Raw genomic sequence first — 8,313 nt, 5'->3', positions numbered from 1 at the left:
AAAGTTTCATCCTCAGGCAACTCGCCCCGGGTCATATAAGCCAGATATGGCATCGTCCAGTCTGGTATGACATGAAGAGCCGCCACCAATCGTGCCTCCGGGTCAGGGACAGCCAAGTCTTCCTCTGTAGGCAACTTAACCGAAGGGTTATACAGGACGTCCAGGAAAGTGTTAGGCGGACCGGCTTTCGCTGAGAGCCTAGCCGGCTTAGAGCATCAGCCGCCTCGTTCTTCCTGCGATCAATGTGCTCTACTTGGTAGCCCTGAAAGTGCCCAGCAATTGCATCAACCTCGCGGCGATAAGCCGCCATGAGAGGATCTTTGGAATCCCACTTGCCTGATACTTGTTGAGCCACCAAGTCTGAGTCACCAAAGCACCTTACCCGGCTCAAGCTCATCTCCTTAGCCATCCGAAGACCGTGGAGCAAGGCCTCGTACTCAGCCGCATTGTTAGTGCAAGGAAACATCAACTGTAGCACATAATGGAACTTGTCGCCTTTAGGGGAAGCCAGTACAGCACCAGCCCCCGAGCCCTCCAACTGCCTGGACCCATCGAAGTGAATAGTCCAATATGTGTTATCCGGCTTTTGCTCGGGCACTTGTGACTCTGTCCAATCATTGATGAAATCCACCAAGGCCTGAGACTTACAGCAGTGCGTGGGTCATATTTGAGACCATGAGGTCCAAGTTCTATAGCCCACTTAGCAATTCTCCCTGTGGCCTCTCAGTTTTGAATGATATCACCAAGAGGGGCAGAACTGACCACAGTGATGGGATGACCCTGAAAATAATGCTTAAATTTCCGGCTCGCCATGAACACACCATACACCAGCTTCTGCCAATGCGGGTACCGCTGCTTGGACTCAATGAGCACTTCGCTGACATAATAAACCGGCCGCTGAACCGGATGCTCCTTACCCTCCTCCTTGCGCTCCACCACAATAGCCACACTGACGGCTCGTGCGTTTGCCGCCACGTATAGTAGTAAGGGCTCCTTGTCAACCGGAGCAGCAAGGACTGGGGGCTCTGCCAGCTGCTTCTTCAAATCCTCAAAAGCGGTATTAGCTGCATCATTCCAGACGAAGTTATCAGTTTTCTTTATCAACTGATATAGGGGCATGGCCTTCTCACCCAAACGGCTTATAAACCGGCTTAAAGCAGCGATGCGACCCGCCAAGCGCTGAACGTCATTTATACACGCCGGCTTAGCCAGGGAGGTGATGGCCTTGATCTTCTCCGGGTTAGCCTCAATGCCTCTGTCAGAAACCAAGAAGCCCAAGATTTTGCCTGCAGGAACACCAAAAACACACTTGGCCGGGTTAAGCATCATCTTATAGACCCGGAGATTATCAAAGGTTTCCCTTAAATCATCTATCAGGGTTTCCTCTTTTATGGATTTAACCACAATATCGTCCACGTAAGTGTGAACATTACGCCCAATCTGTTTATGAAGACAGTTCTGTACACAACGCTGGTAAGTCGCCTGTGCACACTTGAGTCCAAAGGGCATAGACACATAGCAGAAGGCTCCGAAGGGAGTGATGAACGCCGTCTTCTCCTGGTCCTTAACTGCCATCTTAATCTGATGATAACCGGAATAAGCATCCAAGAAACTTAAAAGTGCACAACCTGCCGTAGCATCAATGATTTGATCAATACGGGGGAGGGCAAAAGGATCAGCCGGACACGCCTTGTTCAAGTCCGTGTAGTCCACACACATCCGCCAGGTGCCGTTCTTCTTGAGTACGAGCATCGGGTTAGCCAACCACTCTGGGTGAAAGACTTCAACGATAAACCCGGCCGCCAAGAGCCGGGCCACCTCTTCACCAATAGCTTTCCGCCTCTCTTCATTAAACCGCCGAAGGAACTGTCTGACCGGCTTAAATTTAGGATCAACATTGAGAGTATGCTCAGCGAGTTCTCTAGGTACACCTGGCATGTCAGAGGGTTTCCATGCGAAGATGTCCCTATTCTCACGGATGAACTCGATGAGCGCGCTTTCCTATTTTGGATCCAGGTTGGCACTGATGCTAAACTGCTGAGATGAATCTCCTGGAACAAAATCAACAAGCTTTGTTTCATCAGCCGACTTAAATTTCATCGCCGGCTCATTCTCCGTGGTCGGCTTCTTCAGAGAGGTCATATCTGTTGGGTCAACATTGTCCTTATAAAACTTCCACTCTTCTGTAGCACAAACAGATTCTGCATAAGCCGCATCGCCTTCCTCACACTCCAGAGCCACTTTCCGGCTGCCGTGAACCGTAATGGTCCCAATGTGACCCGGCATCTTGAGCTGTAAGTACACATAACACGGCCGTGCCATGAATTTGGCGTAAGCCGGCCGTCCAAATATAGCATGGTATGGACTTCTTATCTTGACCACCTCAAAGGTCAATTTCTCCACCCTGTAGTTGTTCTCATCACCAAAAGCCACTTCCAATTCGATCTTGCCGACTGGATAAGCCGACTTACCAGGTACCACACCATGGAAGATAGTGTTTGACTGGCTGAGGTTCTTATCCAACAACCCCATACGGCGAAAAGTCTCATAATAGAGGATGTTGATGCTGCTGCCTTCATCCATGAGCACCTTTGTGAACTTATATCCTCCCACTTGAGGAGCCACCACTAAGGCCAAGTGGCCCGGGTTATCCACCCGGGGAGGGTGATCCTCCCTACTCCACACTATAGGCTGTTCAGACCACCGTAAGTAGCGTTGGACTGCCGGCTCAACAGCATTCACAGCCCTCTTGTGAAGCTTCTGATCCCGCTTGCACAAACTAGTGGTAAACACATGATACTGTCCACCGCTGAGCTGCTTTGGATTGGTCTGATAACCCCCCTGGTGCTGTTGATGACCCTGGCCAGACTGTTGATTAAAGCCCCCTTCACCGTTCTGAGGACCAGAATTTGAGCCGCCCCCCGGGCCATGAAAACCGCCGGCGCCTGAGCCGCCGGCACCTGAGCCACCGCCCGGGCCATTGTAGTTTTTAAAGGCCTTCATGATTGCACAATCCTTCCACAGATGAGTCGCTGGCTTCTCTCTAGAGCCGTGCCTCGGACAAGGCTCATTCAACAGCTGCTCCAGTGAAGGTCCTGACCCGCCGCCTCGGGGAGGGGGCCTCCCCTTGCGTCGCTGGTTGTTGCCTTGTGCGCTGGCGTTGGCCACAAATTCTAGGCTGCCATCTGCCTTGCGCTTGCCTCCTCCTTGGTTCCCCGGCTTAAACTGAGGACCCTTGCCATTGCCGTTCTTCTTTCCCTTCCCTGTCCTTTCATCATCTGAAGGGGGATCCTTGGTACCATCAGAATCGGCGTACTTGACAAGAGCTGCCATTAGTGTACCCATATCACTGCAGTCGCGCTTAAGCCGCCCGAGTTTCATCTTCAGGGGCACAAAACGACAATTTTGCTCCAGCATTAAAACCGCTGAGCCGGCATCCATCTTGTCTGACGAGTGTATGATCTCCTTAACCCGGCGAACCCAATGTGTCGTGGACTCACCCTCCTGCTGCTTACAGTTAGTCAAATCCACAATTGACATAGACTGCCTACAGGTATCTTTGAAGTTTTGGATGAACCGGGCTTTCAGCTCAGCCCAAGACCCAATGGAATTCGGTGGTAGCCCTTTCAACCAAGTATGGGCAGTCCCATCTAACATCATGGTGAAATACTTGGCCATGGCCGCCTCACTGACCTCCAGTAGCTCCATAGCCATCTCATAACTCTCGATCCAGGCTGCGGGTTGTAAGTCAGCTGTGTAGTTAGGCACCTTCCTAGGGCCCTTGAATTCCTTAGGTAGACGTTCATTACGGATAGCTGGCACTAAACAAGGGACACCCCCGGTCCTGGTAGGGATACCCACATCAATGGAAGTCCTCGGATAAGCCGGGGGGGGGCTCTGGTAAGCCGTCAACTGAGGTACTTGCTCCACCTCTTGCCGCGCTTGGTCTGCTGCGTAAAAGGCTCCACTATGAGCCGGGCCATGGCCAGGGGGCGGGTCATGGCGTCGGACGTTACTTGAGCCGGTTGCTGAGACCATGTGCCGGCTGTAACTCGGGCTCTGGCCTGGACGAGGGGTCGAGTGGATCCTGTCCCGGCTGTAGGAGTATGGCTCTTGCTGCGCCAGTGCTGTCTGAAGGAGTTCCCTGACCCGGCGGGTCTCAATAGCCGTCGGAGAGTCGCCGTCAACTGGTAGAGCCGCCAGCCGTGCTGCCGCAGCGACCATGTTCTCCAGCGGGTTATTATAATGACCCGGGGGTATTGGCACATACTGAGGCGGGGCAGGGGGCACCTGGGGAGGCCCCATCACTCGTGGCTGAATAAGGGGTCCAGACCCGGGCGCTATGACCCCCGGCGGGTTACTAGACCCTGCACCTGGCGTGTTGAAGAGGTTGCGTGGATCGTAAACCGGAGGGAGTCGAGATTGGGCCTTTTGATGCCTCCTTCTCAGGACCTCATTGGCCGCGTTTTGATCCATCGTGAGTTGGAAGGACTGCGCCTGGATCAGCTGAGTTTGGGCATCGAGAGCCGCCCTCTCTGCAGCCAGCCTGATCCCTTCCGCTGCAAGATCCTCTTTAGCCTTCACTAGATCCAATTTTAACTGTGCCACCTCCGCATCGTGCCGAGCTTGATCCGCCGGGTCAACCGTGGTGGTTAACAGGGCCGTCATCTTGTCCGTGAGATCCATTAGCACCTGAGCCGGAGAAGGCACTGGGTTTCCCGCTCCAGCAGCGGGGTTCTGAACAGGCTGCGCACCAGCCATAAAAACTCCAACCTGACTTGGCGGCTCAAATAGGTCCGGAATACTGTCACCATCGGAACAACCCATGAGCCTGCCATCTTGAAGTTGGTACAACGAGTTTGACTCATCGGTGGCCGACTCGCCGTCAGAGCCGGCGGCCGTCTCATCACCAGATCTAGATCGATCGGAGAGTCCTCCATGGATACACCCCACAAAAGCATGCCTTCAGGCAGGCCGGGCCCGGGCGGGTCGCGCAAGCTGAGCCGTCTCGATGAGATCAGCGCAGAGACCCGGCTCCGGGCTCGGCTCACCAATCTTGCCAATGAAAACGTGAATTCCGCCGAAGGGGACCCGGTACCCGTACTCAATTGAGCCGGCGTCGGGGCCCCAGTTTGCATCGTCGATGTAGAGCTTGCCGCGACGACTCTTGGTCATCCGGCCCACAGCGTATCCCTTGAGCCCTTCGAAGCTGCCCTTCAAGAACTCAAATCCACCGTGCGCTGGCCCCACGGTGGGCGCCAACTGTCGTGGAATTGTCACGGCAGATGTCCTCGAGCTAGGACTTAGTCGTGGAGCCATCGCAACTAGGAAGCTTGAAGGGGTTAATGCGGGACAAGGAACACGAGGGTTTATACTGGTTCGGCCCCTTACGGTGAAGGTAAAAGCCTACGTCCAGTTTGAGGTGGTATTGATTAGGGTTACGATCACCAGGGAGCTAAACTGCTATGCCCGGCTCTCGATGAGATTGTTCTTGTCCCTAAAACGCTGCCGGGTCGTCCCCTTATATAGGGAGGCTGACGCCCAGCAGCCCTTAGAGTCCCGGCCGGCTCATAAGAGTTTCCGGCTCGGACTCTCAATCATACTTGCCTTACACTACAAGTTCTACCATAATAATGATTATAACTATGGGCCTTAAGCCGTATCCGGGTCTTAGCCCATCTCTGGCCCATCGTCTTCAAGCTTGGCTCCGGTCTTCTGGCAACGACCATACGAGTAACCCGGCCCCTCCTGGCGGGTGACTCTAAGGTCTATATCCTCAACACTAACCTTTTCGAGGTGCGACTTAACAAATTTCGAGGAAGAAATTTTCTCTAAGGGGGATAGGATGTAAGAACCGTCAAAATTAGATAAAAATAATTTCAACCGCGTTGCCCAAACATTAATTAAAAATAATGGAAACACCTGACATTTAATTTTTATTATAGCAAATAGCATTTGACGATGCACAACAAAATATTTTCCAAACCTCCATGTATTCTACAAATTTATAATCAGATCTTGGTCTCATTTTTTTTTCACATAAAGTAAATGCCAACTAATGGCCAGTCAAGCAAATTACACTTGTCCCTAGTACAGCCTACAAGAGACACAAGTGGAGGCATGCATGCAAGCCTAACCACGCATGCATGCCAGATGTAATGCCTCTCCAAACCGACATAGCTACTAAGCCCACTATAAATAGGAGCCATTCCTTTCACTGTGGTCCATTCCACCTCACACACACATATACAATGGAGTACCACCACCACTTGCCTTTTCACCTTCTGCCACACTGTTGTCCTTCACTGCGGTGAAGCCCTTTGGGTCGCATGCGCCATCAGGTACTAATCAAGTACCTTGTTGTGTTAGCCCTTCTTGCTTGACGTCTTGTCTATCTTCACCTCGGTTTGAATCAGTCCATGAGCATCTATTCACCTTGATCTATTTATCTTGCTGTAAAAAGAACAAAATGTTTGCGTAAACACCCAAGTTAATCAAAACTAATTAGATCAATTGCAAAAGCTTGTAAAAGTTTCTGTGAATGACATCTATGGCTTGTACTAGATCTAACATGCCAAGAATCAAATCCTAAGTACTAGTAACTTGCTAAGACATGTATGTGTGTATCCAAAAGATCAATCTTCCTGTGTATACTACCTTGTTCTAATTATTAATCCCTGCCAATATGTAGCAAAAATTGAGTGATTGATGTTTATAATCTACTCACAAGTAATTAATTTTGGAGTTTCACTGCCACTATTTGCTTCTATATGGTGTTCAAGGATGAGTAGCACTAGTTAGGAACATCATTTAGATCTAATCAGTAGCAATACCATGACCACGCCATAGATTAAATCTTGATTAATCTCATGGCCTTGAGATAAACAAAGAGAAAGAAGGCAATACGGCTGAGTGGGCAATAGTAGGGCCTGAGATAAAATGAACACTATATGCACACCCACGTTGACATCTAGCAGGCACTCGATGTGAAATTTGGAACACTTATGCAGAAGGAATCAGAATTAGTACTTACCAGTAGTAGCAATATGATGTGGCTAGTCCACACCATTAGCAGCAGAGCCATGCGACCGAGCAACGCCGGTGAAGCCGCACACGCCCGACGCCCGTGGCTGCACGCCTCGTGTGTGTGGCTGCGCTGGGGGAGGATGTAGGCATGGAGACATCGTTGCCGCTGCAGCCGGAGGCAAGCCCACCGGACCTGAATCAGGCGGCGCTAGGATTGAGTGGTGGCGACGTTTTTGGCGGCGGCGGATAAAAGAAATAGGGGGAAATGATAGAGGGAGACGAGGAGAATCTGTAGGTGTCCACCGTGTCGCCGGAGATGCCCGGACGGGGCAGATCGAGGCGGCGGCGGCCATGCTCTGTTCTTGGGGAGAGAGAGAGAGGTGGGTGGCTGGTTCTGTTCTTGGGATAGCAGAGAAGACGAGGAGAGGAACGAGCTGGGTTCAACGAGTAAAGTACTAGTAGTGCAGGCTACTGTTTCCTTTTTACTTATCATTTTTTTACTCTCTAGACTGGATGGCATACGTGCATGCTACTCTGATTTGGATGGTTTGATGCATTTTATCTCTCAATGAAACACTAGGACGTATCACAACCTAGTTAATTAATTATGGCTTGCCCAACATGGCCGTGTTGCTGGATCTTTAGATTTTAAATTAGGAAATATAAACATGGTTGTGAAATAATTATCAGGAGCTGATCTCGGATCCGTAGGAGCCACGCCCGGTGGTTCCGAGTTGGTCGAAGCACTATCCGGCAAGTCGTCATCTCCTTGACCATGTCTTGATAAATGTTTTCTGGGCTATGGGTCATTTCCAAAATTTTGCATAAGATTTTAAAATAAATATTTTTCATAAATAAAATGAAATTTGGATCAGGTGGATCCACTGATTTGGCAATTGGACCAGATCAGGTGAAGCATCTGTATTAAGTAGTTGTGACCCGGGTAGGGTTACAATATAAATAAATATTTCATGGGGTAGGGGAGCTCATGTTGGTGAAAGCAACCCAGGGATGGTCGGCTTGGATGGCGGGCTCCTCTACATAGGGTATCACATTAGGACACAACCAACTGGCGCTTACTTCAAAAGCGGCGCAAACCATACTGACCATAGACCTGGAATGGGACGGGCTGAACCAACTACCCATGCCAAGTAGCTGCCTCTGCATGGGTGAGAAGGTGGCTGTAGCCGGGTAGGTACAGTCACCCTAGGGCGGGACCGCCGGTCAGGTGTCTCGACCTACGGGCCTTTAGTAAGGCAAGGTGGAAAAGCAGAGGTAGTGTACGGG

General features: G+C 50.9%; 1 long non-coding RNA gene across 1 annotated transcript; it reads right to left on the bottom strand.

Moving 5' to 3' along the window:
• Positions 1 to 6,024: 6,024 nt before the first annotated feature.
• Positions 6,025 to 7,962, bottom strand: LOC123141249 (uncharacterized). The gene is made up of 2 exons (XR_006470213.1): positions 7,034 to 7,962; positions 6,025 to 6,453 (listed from the first exon to the last, which is right to left on the bottom strand). It is a non-coding gene; the product is annotated as an uncharacterized lncRNA (long non-coding RNA).
• Positions 7,963 to 8,313: the final 351 nt, after the last annotated feature.

This window comes from Triticum aestivum, chromosome 6D (genome assembly GCF_018294505.1).
Source record: "Triticum aestivum cultivar Chinese Spring chromosome 6D, IWGSC CS RefSeq v2.1, whole genome shotgun sequence".
NCBI lineage: Eukaryota > Viridiplantae > Streptophyta > Magnoliopsida > Poales > Poaceae > Triticum > Triticum aestivum.
Note: the sequence above shows the minus strand (reverse complement) of the source record. Positions and strands in the feature narration are given on the sequence as shown.